Consider the following 16,334-nt stretch of genomic DNA (forward strand, 5'->3'; position numbering starts at 1 on the left):
CTTATCCCTCTTCACTGTGACATCAAAATGATCTCCAACCATTTCCAGATTTCCCTCGGTAGTGACCGTAGGGTGGGTGGGCACTAAAACTGTGCCCCTGACCCCTGCCTTGAGGACCACCTCCCAACTGTCTTTCATCATGTGATGCCCTTCAGGCAGACAATCAGTCCCTATGATAAGTTAAACTCCAGCTAAATCTGATGTCTATGCCAGACAAGACTATCTAATCATTCGTTTCTTCCTTTTCACCTCCTTGCCTGTGAATGTTGCCCTGCTTAAGCCCTGCTGCCCTTCGGTCTTAGAATGGCATTGACAGTGACACCCTTGGCAATCACTTTCTTCTAAGGGCAGGCCCCATAATAAAGGTTTTCTGCTGCTGGTAGATAGCAAAAAGCAAATATGGAAGAGAGTTGTGTTTCGTCTTATCATAGATGTACACTGTATTCTTTCAAGAAATAGATTGCCAAATGGAATTGCCTTTCAAAAAAATATGCTAAAAATAAAAAGTTTCTCCCTACATTTTCTTTCTTTCTATCATTACTGTTTATTTTATTTTTATGAAACTCATAAAAATTGAAGTGAAATTAAATATGGACCACTTCATAGCAAAATAACCTGAAATATTTGCTATGTTGTATGTGCATATGTGAAAAATATGTGTACATTGACATCCTTCATGCCAGTTTTTCAGGGTGCTTAGGAATCAAGAGTAAATAACTAGTCGAAGACTCCTAGAACTTAGATTTTAACTGGGGATGACTGGCAACAAATTATAAACAGTAGTTGTCAACTAGGGATGATTTGGCCATGTCTGGAAATGCATTTGGTTGTCACAATTAAGAAGGGATTACTACTGGGTTCTCATGGGCAGAGGTCATGGTTGCTGCTAAGCATTCTATAATGTGCAGGACAGCCACGCCCCAAAGAACTTTCCTGATGCACAAGTCAGTAGTGATAAAGTAAACATTTTTTAAGAGGTCAACTTCAGAGCATTTGAAAAGGTGATCAGTGAGATGGGACTAGGGGGAAAGGAGAGGTAGAATGAAAGGAATGGAGCGTTCTGGCCAGGGCACAAGGTGCAGGCTGTAGTTTTTCAGTTCAGTGTTTATATTCTTCAGGTTGGGTGACTTAGAGAAAGTGCAGTCAGAGGAAGGCTTGCCGGGGTCACATGAGGAGGGAAGCAGGTTCAGGTAGGGAGCAGCCAGTCTGGGTGGTTTGAGAAGGAGAAAGAAGGCCCTGTGGCTGGAGCAGAAATGACAAGAAGAAGGGTCACAGTGATGAGCTGGAGAGGTTAGAGGCAGCCAGACACACGGCCTTTGGGACCATGGTGAGGACTTGGGCTTTCACAGAAGAACGATACAGTCTAAGTTCACATCTGACTGATTTGTCAAGAACACGTCTTGGGAACAGGCAGGGACCAGCTAGGAGGCAACTGCAGTCACCCAACAGACAGATGATGTGTTACATATGTTTTCTTCAAGTTTCTATTTTCAGAACATATCATGAAAATACATGCAACGTAGAACTCAACACTGACCCATTTGTTTTGCAAAGCTCAACTGTGCACAAAGCATTTTACCTCATGTGCCAGGAAGAGAGTGAGGCAAAGCTGGCACATTGTCACTGCTGAGAGACAGACCTGGGCCTCCAGAATTGGGTCCTGTCATTGTGATGAGTCATCTCTAATATCCAGAAGGTACAGATGAACAGTGAAAAACGCTGTCAACCAGTCAGTCAACTGTGGCCTTCTTATCCAATATGAATTTTCACATGACTTCTTGATTCACTTTTGGTTTCAGTTCTGCTAACTGGTAAACCATTTTCTCTATCAAAGATCTTATGGTTATTGAATTTTGTTATCAAAATTAATGCCTGATCCCAAGATATTTAACTCATGCATCATACTTTTCTATTCATGTGTCAAGTGAAATATATAAAATGGGCCTTACAAAAAGGCCACACAATGTGCAATTTGCTTGTGTGCCCTTTTCCTCCTTCCACGCTGAGTCAAGAATAGCAAAACAACACAGCTCATGGGGACTAAGAATGCACTAACCATGGCAGAGTGGGTGCTGAGGTCATCAAGAGGAGACACCGCTGGAAGGACGGTGGGTGAGAGGGTCTCTGTAACTTCCCTTTGAGGCCTTCATGGCATTCGATTTTGTTCTCAGCACAGCAGTCCAGCAGCCCGTGGAGGTGAGTCATAGATGACCAAAATCAATCAATCACTCAAACAGTGGGAGCAACAATTCAATAATAAAAGTGATAACAAGCACCAGTCGCCCACCAACTCCTAGACCCGAGTTTCCCCACGGACATGTTGGAGCTCGGTGAGGGTGCGAGGAGGGTGGTGGAGTTTGGCGAGACCAAGTGGCTGGCTCCACCCTGCTCTGCTCACGGTGAGATCGGTGAACAGAAGGGCAGAGGGTTTTTCCCACAAGGCTTCTGCCTCATGTAAATGCACATGAGCGGAGCCCAAGTGCAGTGTTTCTGCCACAGTAAGGCTGAGCCTGTGGGTATGAGGCCTTCTCTTTGCCTTAGAGATTTATTGTGAAAGCATTTGAGGTGTGTTCAAGAGATAGATGAAACAAAGTGGTACACTAGAAATAAATATTTTATACAACTTAGGGTAGGCATTCAAGTCCAGGGAAAAATTAGCTCAAAAAGTAGCTCCCCTGACCTCTCTATCTGTAATTCTTCACTGATGAACCACAAAGAATTGGGCTTTCAGTCTAGTGCACAATGTAAAAGAAAGACACATAGTACATCATGTGGCTCTGACTCTTGGAGGAAGGAAAGTAACCCCTTAAATAAAGAGACGCTCTTCCTAGCATTTGGCTCTGAAACAAAATTCATGCATGGCAGCACTGAGGCCTCAGAATAAAACAGTGGGCAATATCCTCAGTAACCTCCTTGTGTCACGTGACTTGGGGGTTTTCCTGTAGGTTGCTTCTGGAAGACCCTTCAAGATGCTTCTGTAAAATTAATTGCTCATAGCCCTACTATTCTGGAGGAGTTTAAGCAAGGTACCTAGACAAATATTGTCATATACCACAAGTTCACCTAATTGGCTGTGTTGCTTGAACTTCATTCCACAAAAGTTAAGAGAACTGATTAAAAAGCAAATATCTTCAGTTCTATTTGAATGTGTGTGTATTTGAGAAGCAATAAACGCAAGCTGGTGCATGCACACCTTCCTCTATAGTCAACACATGGTGCCGTTTGGTCATTGTATGGCCTCTTCAGTGCTGGGCCTACTGGCTGCTTGCCAGTGACAGTTGTGTGGCCACCTAAACATCTGACCTTGCAGAGAGCTCTCTCTCCTCCTAGCCAGCAGAGGAAACTGAAGTTGTCAGCTGTAGTCATTTTATCGCATCTTATATTCACATAACCTCCCTTTTGAAAACCCAGCTTCAGGAACGATAACTCAATAGAACCACATGGAACTGACTCCAGCAATATAATAGATATCGTTTATTCGGGGCTGACTGGGTTCTAGGCACTTCCCAGTTATAAATTAATTTAATCCTTCACATAAAGTACAGTCATTATCCCCTACTTTTACAGAGTGAGAAACTGAGGCCCAGTGTATCAGTCAGGGTTTACTAGAGGAACAGATATAATACAAGATAAACAAATGTACAAGGAATTACAAGTTTGGCTTACAATGGTCAGCTACAGAGTTGGATGAGGAAGCGTGCAGAGGGTGTCTGCACTCTGGAGATTGAAGAGCCCGGCCCCAGGCTTGGAGCTCACTGCGGTGTCCGTGCAAGTCCGTATCAAAAGGCTGATGGGTCTGCGAGGGAAGGCTGAAGAATTTACGATGAAGGCTGGAGAGCCAACACCAGCAGGCTGAAGAGTCCCAGATGGAAGCCCAGCAGTCTGCACCAGAAGCCAGGAGACGACCAAGCTGAAGGCGAAGACCGGAGCTCCTCTGAAGAACCAGCAGCCAGTCCTTCCTCAATTCCTTTTTTTATGCAGTCTACCTGCTCTGGGGGGATGGGGGTGGTCCTCTACACCCACACCCTCTGCATGCCTGCCTCTTGCACAGGCTCAGGATGAATACAATGTAAGCACCCTGGCTCCCTTCTGAGTCACATGGTTAACCTTCTAAACTTCTCAAATTAACACAATAAACAACATCCCAGAAGGGTAAGGGCGTGTCCTTTTTACCCCAAGATGCAGAACTGCTGAGTCACTTAGCCAAAGCTCTAGACTCCCCAAGTTGACACAGTGTATCAACCATAACACCCAGGAAGGCTAAATAACTTATTCGAGATCATACAGTTGGTAGGGGTCAGGGCTTGGGCTTGGATTCCAAAGCCAGGCATTCTGACCCCATTCCTATGTAACCTTACATTACGTTTTCATCATTTTCTTTGGCTGCTTTAGCAAATTACCACTAACTTAGTTGCTTGAAACAACACAATTTGTCATCTTGCAGTTCCGGAGCTTAGGATCCAGCGTGGGTCTCAGCAGGCTACAGATGAAGTGGGTCAGGGCTGCCTTCCTTTCTGGAGCCCTGTGGGAGAATCTGTCTCTTTGCCTTTTCTGACTCCTTGAGGATGCTGCCCTCACTGGCTCAGGGCCAGCGCTGCACCCTCTGACTTTGCTTCTGTCCTCACTGCTCCTTCTCTGACTCTTGTCCACCTTTTCCACTTTAGAGATCCTTGTGATGACTTTGGCTCCAACTGGAAAATCTCTCTTGGTCTGTTTTGTGTTGCTGTATCACAGTACCTGAAACTGGATCCTTCCTGAAGAAAAGAAGTTTATGTAGGTCACAGCTCTGGAGGGCCCAGGGCATGTCTCTTGGCTAAGAGCACCACATGGTAGGAGCGTGGGCACCTGGCAAGAGAGACAGCGAGAGAGTGGGGAGGAGCCGGGCTTGCCCTTTGACAACGACCTGCTTCTGTGGGACCTAATCCACTCCAAAACCTGACCTGGTGTGTGAGCCCACCTCTTCAAGGTCCCAGCACTTTTCAGTTCCATTGCGTGGACACCCAACCATCTGTGTGAACTTTGGTGGGGACAAACCATGGCATTTGTTATCTTAAGGTAAGCTGATTAGCAGCCTTAGCTCCACAGCCTGATTCTCCTTCTCCGCATAGCTTGGCATAGTCACCAGTTAGGGTGGACCCGTCTTCAGAAGGCCATTATTTTGCCCAGCACAACTCTATACATTTCCCAGTTCACAGAGTTCCAGGGGTTGGGACAGAACCCAGTGTCGATGGGTGGAAAGAAAAGAAAGAAAGGAGGGAGGAAGGTGGCTGTAAGAGTTAGGGGCAGTCATCGAAATTACATATGTAAAGGGTGCAGTCTAGCACTTAGTATATTGAAAAAAATCAATCAACAAACATCATTATTATCATCATCATTACTGAGACTCCTTGAGAGCCTCTCTGATCTAAACTGGTCTAGCGTTCATTTTACACTAAATGTTGCTCAGCATTCCAAACACAGTGCTGTTTCACGTTGATTCATTAGTAACACGTATTTGCACTTGCTTCTTAAACCTTCTCAGCACAGACATCTGAAAAACTAATTCCTCTAGCACATACCTTTGTATTTTCTTTTCAGAGCATTCAGAGTTCTTCTGTTGCTTCCACTGATCTGAAACCTTTAGCGAATCCTTTAGGCAGAGATATCAAGATCGATTTAAGTAGGATTAATGTTCTTTCGGTACCTCCTTGACTGGGCCACATTCGGACACTCGTTCTGTTCAGTTTCTTATTGGCAGTAGGGTCCTCGGTATGCAGGTTGTTTGCCTTGATCTGTGGAGTCGAGGCAAATGCATCTGTGTTCTAGAACATTTCAAATGGAAATGAAAATGAAACAAGACATACAGCCCAAGATTTGGGCTTCCAAAGATCGTGTGGCTCTTTGTAAGTAGGACATAAAGAATTTAGTGTAAGGGACAAAGAGGTCACCTAATCACTTGGGAAGAGCATACCTTCGAGTGTGTGGGGGTTCGGCAGCTAGGCTATTCTCTTAGTATTTGGGAGGATAACTCATTTGGAAATATTACATTTGTCCATCTTTAAATACATCATTTTCCCAATTCTCAACTCTGTCATTCAACAGATATTTTCAGTGTCTATCACATGCCAAGTATTGTGCTAGAGAAATGTGTTACTGTGTATTCACAGGTATATGAATATTTTACTTAAAATTTTAATTTAAGCACATTAAATGTTATGGTCCATGACCCTCCTTTTACAGAAAGTGGGACAGAGGCTCAGAGATGGCAAATGCTTTATCCAAGATCACACAGTCACAAGCAGACACAAGGCTTAAAACCCAAGTCTGATTGCAAACTCATCCTCCTGCCGTGACACAGCAGTTGATATTTATTTAGCACTTACTGGGCCCAGGCGACACATGTGGCGGATAGGATTGTTATCGCTGTTGACAGCTGGACAGAGTGGAGGCAGGGACACAAGGTGCACAGCTCACAGGTGGCCTCAAAACCACCGCCACTGCCTACCCACCGCCTGACACCACCAGCCTCCTCACCGCCCACCCCCCAATCCTTGGGGGCTTCCTGCCTCTTTTCTGGCCTTCCTGTAGTGGAAGTGACCACTGTCTCTTGCGTGAACAGTTATGAAAGCTCCCTCGCCGCCCCTCTTTCCTCACCACCCGAGCCACCTGCCTCGTTCAAGTCACCGGTTCTCTGTAAGGCTGCTACCCCTGGTTCTTCCAGCTCCTTCAAGCTCTTGGAAGGAAGCAGCCTTTTCCCAATGTTCACAGCCCACGGGTTGGCAAGCAGGGCATAGGCCACCTCCGGCAGTGGATGGGAGGCAGCAGCAGCATTGCCTTCCTGCCTAATAGATCCCAACAGTTCCCTAGCGCCTTGGAGAGCACGCTCAAAGTCTGTCACAAGGCATGCGAAAGAACTTCTTCAGCTTCTCCTCCTCTCAGCCTCCTGGGCTAGATGCTCCCACAGCACAATCAAGGAGTTCACCCACGTACCCCCGAACTAGTGTTCTTTCTTCCCCAGGGACTCTTTCCTCTAGCTCTCAGGTGAAATCTTTCCTTCGGGAGCAAGTTCAGGTGTGATCCTCTTTTTACGCAGACAGTGCTAGACTTGGGTTCTCACGAACCTTTGTAAATGCCTTGATTGTGGCACCAGCTGTATTGCACCTGGCTTGTCTGTCTCTGTGTCTGGCCCTGTTCAAAGCCCGGAACAGCAGCCAGAAGTAATTAGAAGGGAGCTCCCGTCTTCACTCGGACTTCTGATAGGACGCAAAGGGAAGCCACATACTTGGTCCTCAGCAACCATTGATTACCACCCTTTGCTGTCCTCCCTTCAGACCCTCTGTCACTCAGACATGTCGTCTCCCTACCCCACAAAAATATTCCTCCCCCTGCATCGCAGCGTGGAAGCAGCCACTGCCCCCAGGGCTGGCGGAACAAAAGAAAGAGGATGGAGACCAGAACCAAGTAGTCAGCAGAGGGGGTCGGATCCACCGAGCGGAGCCCAGGTCCCAGAGGAGGAGGTGCCACCTCCTGGTGCCAGAGCTCAGCGGCCCGGGTAACACAGTAAATCTAGTCTGGGGAATGTTTTATCTTTTCTTTTAAAGCTAGAAACTGGAACCAATTTGTGAAGTTGAAGGAGCATTGCTAGGGCATCATGACAGAAACAGGTTGGCCTATAGGAAGTGTTAAGTCCCTTTAACCTCCTTCTCCCCTCCCAGTCCCCTCTGGTGCCCAGTCCTGACAGAAGTGTAAAAGGCAGGGTCCCCGCTCAGCATCAGGCAGGGCAGTGGAATGGACAGCGCGCTCCCTGACACCAGGGATTTTATCATCTGAACTTTAATCCCTTGACTAAAGTCATTCTCTATTAAAATTAAAATGTCTCTTGGAAAGGTAGAAATTTTAACATTATCCTTTATGAATTGTTAAAGTGAAGAAGGGGAAGGGTTAGCTCACAGTTTTTAGAGGTTTCAGGACATACTCACCTGGCTCCAAGGCAGGGTGGCATGGAAGAGGGGTAACAGTTCATGGCAGCGGAAGGCAGCAAGAGCAACAAGGGACCTTAGCAGCTTCTTTCTGCCCCTTTTACAGTCTATCCAGACTACCAGGGTTAGGGTAGGGCCAAACCAACCAGTGCACCGATTTAGTAATCACACACCCTTAATCCCAGCCTCACGCACTGTAGATCCAGCCACCTCTGAGACGGCCCCACCTATGACCGCATGAGGCTTCGGGGGCACACCAGACACACCTGTAACAGATACAGAGGAGCATTTTGGCTGTAGCTGGGACAGACAGAGGATGCCATGAAGATGACAGAGGAGAGAAAAAAGCCAACAACAGAGAAATAAAGACAGAGGGATTGAGGAAGATGAATTCCACCAACTTCCAAATTGTACAGATGCTAGGCAGTGTTTCTAGGACATTGCTGTTCACGGTAACGTGGATGAACCAGAGAGAAGTAGGCGGAAGTTCCCTCATCAACACGCGGAACAACTCAACTCCCGCAGGGAGTACATAGACCAGACCGCAGCCAAACCAGCGAAGACAGTCGCTGTGGGTGAGTCACTGAATGATAAGTTTATGCGGTGACAGTCGCCTGAGCAATTCAAACGAAATGTTACTACTGACTGCATTAGAGTAGCAGTCCAATTAGTGGAAGGCCGAAGGCCTGGCTCATTTTAAATTGGATTTTTCTGGCCTGAGAATTAATCAGGAAAGCATTTGTGGTTTCCAAACTTATTTTATAGATTTAAAATTTTTTTCTTTTTATTCTGGCTCACTTTTGAATCCAAATAAAAAGCACCTCTAATACATTTGAATATTGTGAGGCTGTCACTGTGAACCCATCCCAGTTCAGCCAACGTTGAGCAGTTGTTCTGTGACAGGGAGGACCGGACAAGCATAATTGATGACGTCTTCCCTCCTGGTGGGTTAGTGGTTCACATGAACCCGAGTCAGAAGCACAGGCTCTGGAGTGGAGGGGACAGGGAGCCCACAGGTGAGCTCTGGGACGCTCAAGGCGGGTGTGCAAGTCTCAGCTTTAATTCCTCACTGTGGTATAAAAATAGCAATACCATATGTCAGCACCCATGGTAACTGCCCAGTACATGTTGTCTATTTTGTGAATAACATCAGTGGTGCCCGATACATAAATTATTCGGAGATTTTGGTATATATGAATTCACTGTATGTTGAAGGCCCAGTTTTACAGATAAGATTGGGCCGGAGTGTCAGCATTTCCAGGAAATCACTTTTTTCTTTCTCCTTTCCTCCTCTTCTCTGCAACATTCTTTCTCCTTTCTTTCCCTCTTCCCGCCTCCTCCTCTCCTTCCCAAATTACCCAAAGACCGTCCACCTCCCCAGGTCTCTTGGCTCTGTGTCCACCTAATCATTGTCAAAGTGCTGTTTGGACAACTGTCTTTACCAGCAGTTTTCAGCCTCCACCCCGATTAATGCATACTGTCTTGGCTTGTTGTTTTTTTTTGAGACAAGGTCTCATTATGTAGTTCAGGCTAGCTCTAAACTCACTATGTAGCCCAGGCTGGCCTCAAATTCACAGCGATCTTCCTGCCTCAGCCTCCTGAGTGCTGGGATTACAGGCATGTGCCACCACACCTGGTTTGTCTCTTGTTAAGCAACTGACTTTTTGAAATATTTATTTATTCAAACCAATGCTTGACCGACCTCTTTCTATGATGACAGATGATAATATTTGTTTATGCCTCATTCCTCTTTATACTTTTCATTCAGTGTAAAATGATATTATTTTAATAGTATTTCAAATCCATTGTAATTTATTTTCTAAATTATTCCTAATTTAGAAGCACTTAACCATTGTGATGTCAAATTAATCACAGCAGTGCTCACCACCAGTCATGTGTCACCAGGCTCTGTGACAGGTGGTGAATTAGATTAACCAGGGTGACGGCCACACCTTTCCTCAGCCTGTATGAAGTACCGTAGTTCCCCAAAAATGAGACTGGGTCTTATATTAATTTTTGCTCCAAAAGATGCAGTAGGGCTTATTTTCAGGGGACATCTTACTTTTTCATGTACAACAAGCTACATTTATTCATGTCCAAAAAAATACATGTATTCAGTTATTCAGGCACAAAAATCTCCATTTATTATGAATACAGCCGTGTCATCTGCTTCTGGAACATCGTCATATCTCTCCAAACCCTGAATTCTGGTCTCAGTTTCTTGCGACTCCATTTCCTGTAGACCCATCAGCCCTAATCTCATGGCCAGCAACAGAGTTGTCTGCAAACGAGTACTTCTTGTCCATGGAACCTTCTGGATAAGGATCCAGAAGTTCCTATTCTAAATTCAAATCATTCATGCTGGCAGAACAGAAGCTTTGTTGTCGATTTTTATTTTTATCAGTCCATGTTTGCAGTAAATAATGACTGTATTCATCGTGGGGAGTGGGTGCATGGACAGACCACGGCTTCGTTCTCTTTACTTCTCCTCCCCTCCCTTCCTCTCCCTCCAGCACTTGGTCCCCTTTGCATTTGCAAAAGACCTATCTCCATTTCCCATTCTCTATCTTTCCTTTGACTCTTCAATTTGCTCATCTATGGGTTTCTCATACAAGGAAAATCATGTGATAGTTAAGCTTGTGTGTCTGATTTATTTCATTTAGATTATGGTCTCAAAGTATTTCCATTTTCCTACAAATAACTCGAGTTTATCCTCCCTTATGGCAAAGTAACACTCCATTGTGTATAAATACCATATATTATTTATCCATTCATCCATTGATAAACATATTGGGTGCTTCCAATAGCTACAGTGAGTTGTGGTGCTATAGGCATGGCTATGTATGTGCCACTGTGATATGATGTCTTTAACTATTTAGGGAAGATACCTAGAAGGGAATAGCTGGATCAAATGGAATTTCTACTTTTAGCTTTTTGAAGTATCTCCATACTGATTTCCATGGTGGTTGTACTAGTTTTCATTCCCACCAACAGTGTAGAAGGGGTTTGTTTTTATCGGTAATCAATAAAGTAGATACATATTATTATATTCCTTCATGATGTTATCACCTCAATAAGATATAACCTAGCTGTGTTATATGGTAGAAAAAAATAATCAGGGGCTCAGAAGTTTTAAAATAAGCCAGGTGTGGTGGAGCATGCTTATAATCTCAGCACTCAGGAGGCTGAGACAGGAGGATTGTCACAAGTTCAAGGCCAGCCTGGGCTACATAGTGAGTTCAAGGCCAATTTTCACTATAGAACGAGACCCTGCCTCAAAAAATAAGAATTTTTAAAATACTGCAAGCTGGCAAACAAATTTATAAGTTCTTGGGCTCAAAAAAAGTAAAAGTAAATTCTATCTATTATGTCTAGACAAAGTCTTTTTCCCTCAGAATTTCAAGGGTATTTTTTCTGTAATGTAATTAGGCAGATTCTCTCAATAAAATTCACCTCAAAGCTGGATGTCAACATTAGTTTATCTAATACATGAAGATGGTGTCATTGTCCCTGAGGTTCCAAGATTTATACTAAGGTATCTTTTTGCAGCTCTATATTCATGTATTTTGCTAACTATTAAGGGCTTGCTTTCAGCAGGGATACTGTTATCTTTTAGGTCAGGTAGTTTTTCTTTTCTTTTTTCTTTTCTTTCTTTCTTTTTTTTGTCTTTTTTTAGACAGGGTCTCGCTGTGTAGTTCAGCTGGCCTTGAGCTCACTTTGTAGCCCAGGCTGGTCTCGAACTCATAATGATCCTCCTGCCTCAGCCTCCCGAGTGCTGGGATTACAGGTGTGTGCCACCACACCTAGCATAGCTTTTCTTAAATAAATAACTCTTGAATTATTTTAATTATTCATTCCCTGTTCTTTTTTTCAATTTTTAGAACTCTGGGTTGTTGTTTTTTTAATATATTAGACTTCCTGGAGTGATCCTCTAATGCTCCGATCTTTTTCTATCTTTCTTGTTAATCTATGTGCTTTTGCCTTCAGAGTTTTCCTCAATGTATTTTCCAATGCTTCTCTTGGGGTTTTAAATTTCCTAATATTTTAAAATTTCTAAGGATTATATTTGATTTTTAAAAATATATTTTGAGCTTTTTTCCATAGTTGCAATATCTTTTCTACTCTCTGAGCATAATGATTTTATAGATGTTTTATCACTTCACTGAGCCTAATTTCCCTGAAAGTGTTTCTTATGTTTGTCCCTCTGTCCTACTCTCACTCTTCTCTATTAATAATGGAGCCCCTTAGACACGCAGTAAACTTTGGCTGGCAGTCCACAGCTCGGAATAGAAAGGGTAAAACTTAGCTTGAAGTTGTGAGTGCCACGGAGCCCACCAGCTGCCGGTCTCAGTGTGAGGAAATGACCGTCTGTTTTCACCCTGGAGTGTCCAATGTCAGGATCCTCCATCGCTCAGCCTCGCTGGTCAGATGCCCCGGAGAGCCCCTGCTGCCAGGATTATTGAGGCTGCCCGTCCTGCACAGCCTAGAAAATACAGCCAGCGCGGAGTCGCAGCTCCCGGGATGCAGATATTTTCTTAGTCCACCGCTTGTCGCTATGGAACCCCCACCCCTAGCGCTACCTGGTGTCTCAAAACGCATTACCTAAACAGAATTGTCTCTAGTCTTCTGCTGGAGTATGACAAAATCTGGGAGCTACCTTCTTCCTAAGGAGCTACCCAACCATATGTACAGTAGCACCCCTTTTATCGCTCTGGTGGCTATTACTGATACACAGGCTCTAAGACTTAGTGGGCTTCTGTAGCATAAATATGACCACTCTGGGGTTTCCCAGAGAGTTGGTTGAAGATTCAGGTTTTCTGGATCTCCTAAGTCTGGTACCACTTGTCTGCCTGTTTGGTACATCCCATACCTCATTGTTCTTTGTTTCTGCTGTATTTTCCCATAGTGTTTATTTATTTACACACACACACGTGTGTGCTATTATTATCATGGGATTTTGAGGAAGACAGAAATGAAATGCAAGTGTTTAATTTTCCGCCCTTACCTGGGAGGCGCAAGAGCAAGAAGTGTTGAATCCACGTTTAACTCTCGGATGGCAAAGATGATACCGTGAAGTACAATTAGAAATGACTGGGTGAATTCTTACAGAAGTCTCACAGTGCTTTATATTCCAGTGGCTTATCACCTTAATCCTAAAAAGAGGCTTGCAAGTCTTTGCCAGTCAGAACTTTGAATATTCTATATTTGCTCTGATAATCTTCTCTTCCTTTTGCTCTTAACAAGTGAACAAAGATAGGAAGTTAGTTTTTGCACTGCCATTGCCTAAAGCCCAGAAAACTCTCAAAATAAGCTTTGTCGCTAAAAAAATTAATTGGTTCCTTTGTTCCTACTTAGATCTCCATTAATTTATGGACAATTTAATTTGAAGTGACAGTTAACTATATCACCCTTGCTTCTCCTTGTTAAAAAAGAAATCTCTATTTCAATTCTAATTAAGAAAGCTTCCTGAAATATTGGTTTTGAAGGCAGTAACCTTTTCTTTTGCATTGTGAGGGAATACAGTTTCAACCATCAGAAAAGACAGGTGTACGTGGCATAATTGAAAAGCACAGCAGCATTCACTGTATTTTTGATCACGTCTTATAAAGACGAGAAAGAACTCCTATCGCTGTGTACCACTCGACCAAAAAGCTTACTGACTTAAAGCAACGGCCACCATGTTTGCGCATCATTCTTTTTTCCAGCAGTTGTGCGGGACTCAACTGGACAGCTCTTCTGCTGGGTTTGCCTGGTGCCAACATGTGGCTACGACTGTCACTGCCCAGCTGGTGGCTGGTGCCCTTCTCTCTCCACACAGTCTGACCTGAGAGAGCTGGCTCAGGCTTCCTTACCATGGCCATCTAGGGCGGCATGCTAAGCTGGCCAGAGTGGAAGCTTCGGCACCTCAGCCTAAAATTATTGCCCCCGTGTTCTGTCAGTCCAAGCCAGTCATAACTCCTGCTCAGATCCAAGAGGTGGAGACACAGATTGTACATCTTGATACAAAATTTCACACCACAAAGGAGTCACAAGGAGTCACAGGGAGAAGAGGAATCACAGCCGTCCTTTGTCATCTATCACAGTGTCCTCGGGCTGTACCTCTTCCACATTCTCCCTGCAAAGAACATACATTCGTTCCCATATCAGGACCCCTACAGGGCTCCTCCCAATATGGCATCAGGCTCCAAGCCCAGGATCTCCTATTCTGCACCAGGTGATTTGGAGATAAAAATACTAGGATATAGCTCTGCAGGTGTGGCCAGAGATCTGTGAATAAAAAAAAAAAAAAGAAGAAAAAAAAATATCTTCCCCCTACATTTCCCCTTACAAGATGCATTGGTGGGACCAGAACAGAATAATTACAATGCACCCCACCATTCAAAAAGGGGAAAAACTAGCAGCAAATGGCAGTCACTCCTCCAGATTAATTCTGAGATCATGGCACAGCCCCCAGCTCCTTCCCTCCAGGACCCAGAAACAGGCCTTGACTCCCACTCTGACTCTGTTTCCTAATTTGCCACATGGTTGAGTTTTTTAAATATAGAAAGGTCAAAAATGCGGCTATAATTCTAGAATAATTATCCAGAGTCATCGATTAAATAAGTTAAATGCTTTTTTTGTTGAATGAAACTTTTTATTTACAAATTTAGTCAACATATATAATTGACCTGAAAACTTCAATATGATGAATTGAAAAACCTCTTGGAAGGCCAACTCTATAAAAGGGATTTTCCCAGGACAGTAACCAGCTGGGACCTAACCCAACACCATCTTAATTGGCAGAGGTCTCATAGGCTGGAGCAGTACGCTCCTCCCCCACAGCAAGTTCACACTAACTCCACCAGGGGAAAAATGAACCTTGGTATTATTTCCCCTCAGTAAATCAGAAAATAACCTAATTATGAGACCAACCACAGCACGATGAAAAGCTGCACTGACTAGAATATTAGTAACAGAAGATGCCGGTCTGAAGTACTTGTTATTCTAGAGCCCTTATAAACAAAATCCCCCAGTTAGTGTTTGCAGTATCAGCTAGAGGGTTAGTTAATGTAGTAGAGTGAGGAATTAGGTACAATATGCACACAGTATTTCAGTACGATACAGAAGACAAGGGCGGTCTGGTGAGGAGAAAACCCACTGCGCTCTATTGCACACACCCTCATGACAAGACTCCCCACCACTTGTGAATGTAAAACACTTAATTTAAAAGTATTGACACTACAGTATATAAAATAGCTACTATAAATGCACATAGTGTATTCTATAGCTGCCAGGTTTACTTGTTTCTTCCTTTTTTAGGAAACTGTAAGTTACGCTGTGGTTCAGAGGTGTGTGTTCGCCCTTGAAAAAGCCCACATTCTATCACAGTGCTGTACAGTGAGACTTAACAGCCCCAACTGTTAAACACTTGGGTCAAGTCATAACCAGTTTTATTGCAGAGGACCCTGTACACATGTATCAGTTCCAGCACCTTAATAGCTACCCAACAAGTCATTAGTGTGCAGAAGCATGCATCGTGATGAGCAAGAACTGTCACGCGTCCTTCTGCATATTAACAACTTGTCCCACCTGAGCAACAGCGCTCAGCGCACTGAGGTCTGTGGACAGTCACTTCTCGCATTCTCCCTGAGTGAGGGATGGAATGACTCAAGTACAAATGCAATGTGTTATAAACCACTTCTTACAAAAAAGTCACAAATAAATCCAAAGTATTTTACAGAAGTTACTACAAAATGCCACGAAAATTGCCTTCACCTGCGCTCTATCCCCGTATCCGGCGGGCCAACTGAATGTCTTTCTCTCCAGCTTAAGTGGGAGAATAGGACTTGAACCCAGGTCTTCCAGCAACCTGCCCATGGTGACTCCCTTAGCGTGCATGGCACACAGATCAGCATCTTCAAATAAGCCCACCGGGTGGGCTTCGCTCTCCTCCTGAAGGTCCCAGCGGCTGCAGTCGGAAACCTCAAGTCTGTTTGAAATCCTGGGCAATTGCTCTCACCAACCCCTGGAAAGGCAGCTTCCGAACGAGAAGATGGGTCGATTTCTGGTAACCGTGAATCTCTGGAAGCACCACAGTATCAGGCCTGTAGCCGTGAGGTTTCTTCACCCCACCGGTAGAGAGAGCATTTTTCCTGGCAGCTGTAGTGGCCAGCTGTTTTGGGGAGCTTTCCCACCAGTGGACTTACGAGCCGTCTGCTTGGTTTGGACATTTTCTTTTAACCAACGCCGAAGTCTTAGGCCACCGTCACCAAAACCAGAACCATACCCTCTCAATGAACAAACAACCAAACCGCTCTGCCAAATGCTTCTTCTTGACAAAGTCATTACTTCCTCTTAAAGTTTTAGAGCATTGGAGCTTCCATCCCTTTAAGCATA

At 44.3% G+C, this 16,334-nt stretch overlaps 1 protein-coding gene and 1 pseudogene across 2 annotated transcripts in view; one reads left to right on the forward strand and one right to left on the reverse strand.

Moving 5' to 3' along the window:
- Positions 1–16,334, forward strand: part of Ano4 (anoctamin 4) — a gene marked incomplete at its 5' end in the record, with an annotated part of 365,728 nt that overhangs the window by 271,954 nt on the left and 77,440 nt on the right.
- LOC106149665 lies at positions 15,721–16,283 on the reverse strand (annotated as a pseudogene).

The sequence above is a fragment of the Chinchilla lanigera genome, unplaced genomic scaffold, assembly GCF_000276665.1.
Source record: "Chinchilla lanigera isolate Chin_1 unplaced genomic scaffold, ChiLan1.0 scaffold00004, whole genome shotgun sequence".
In the NCBI taxonomy this organism is placed as follows: domain Eukaryota; kingdom Metazoa; phylum Chordata; class Mammalia; order Rodentia; family Chinchillidae; genus Chinchilla; species Chinchilla lanigera.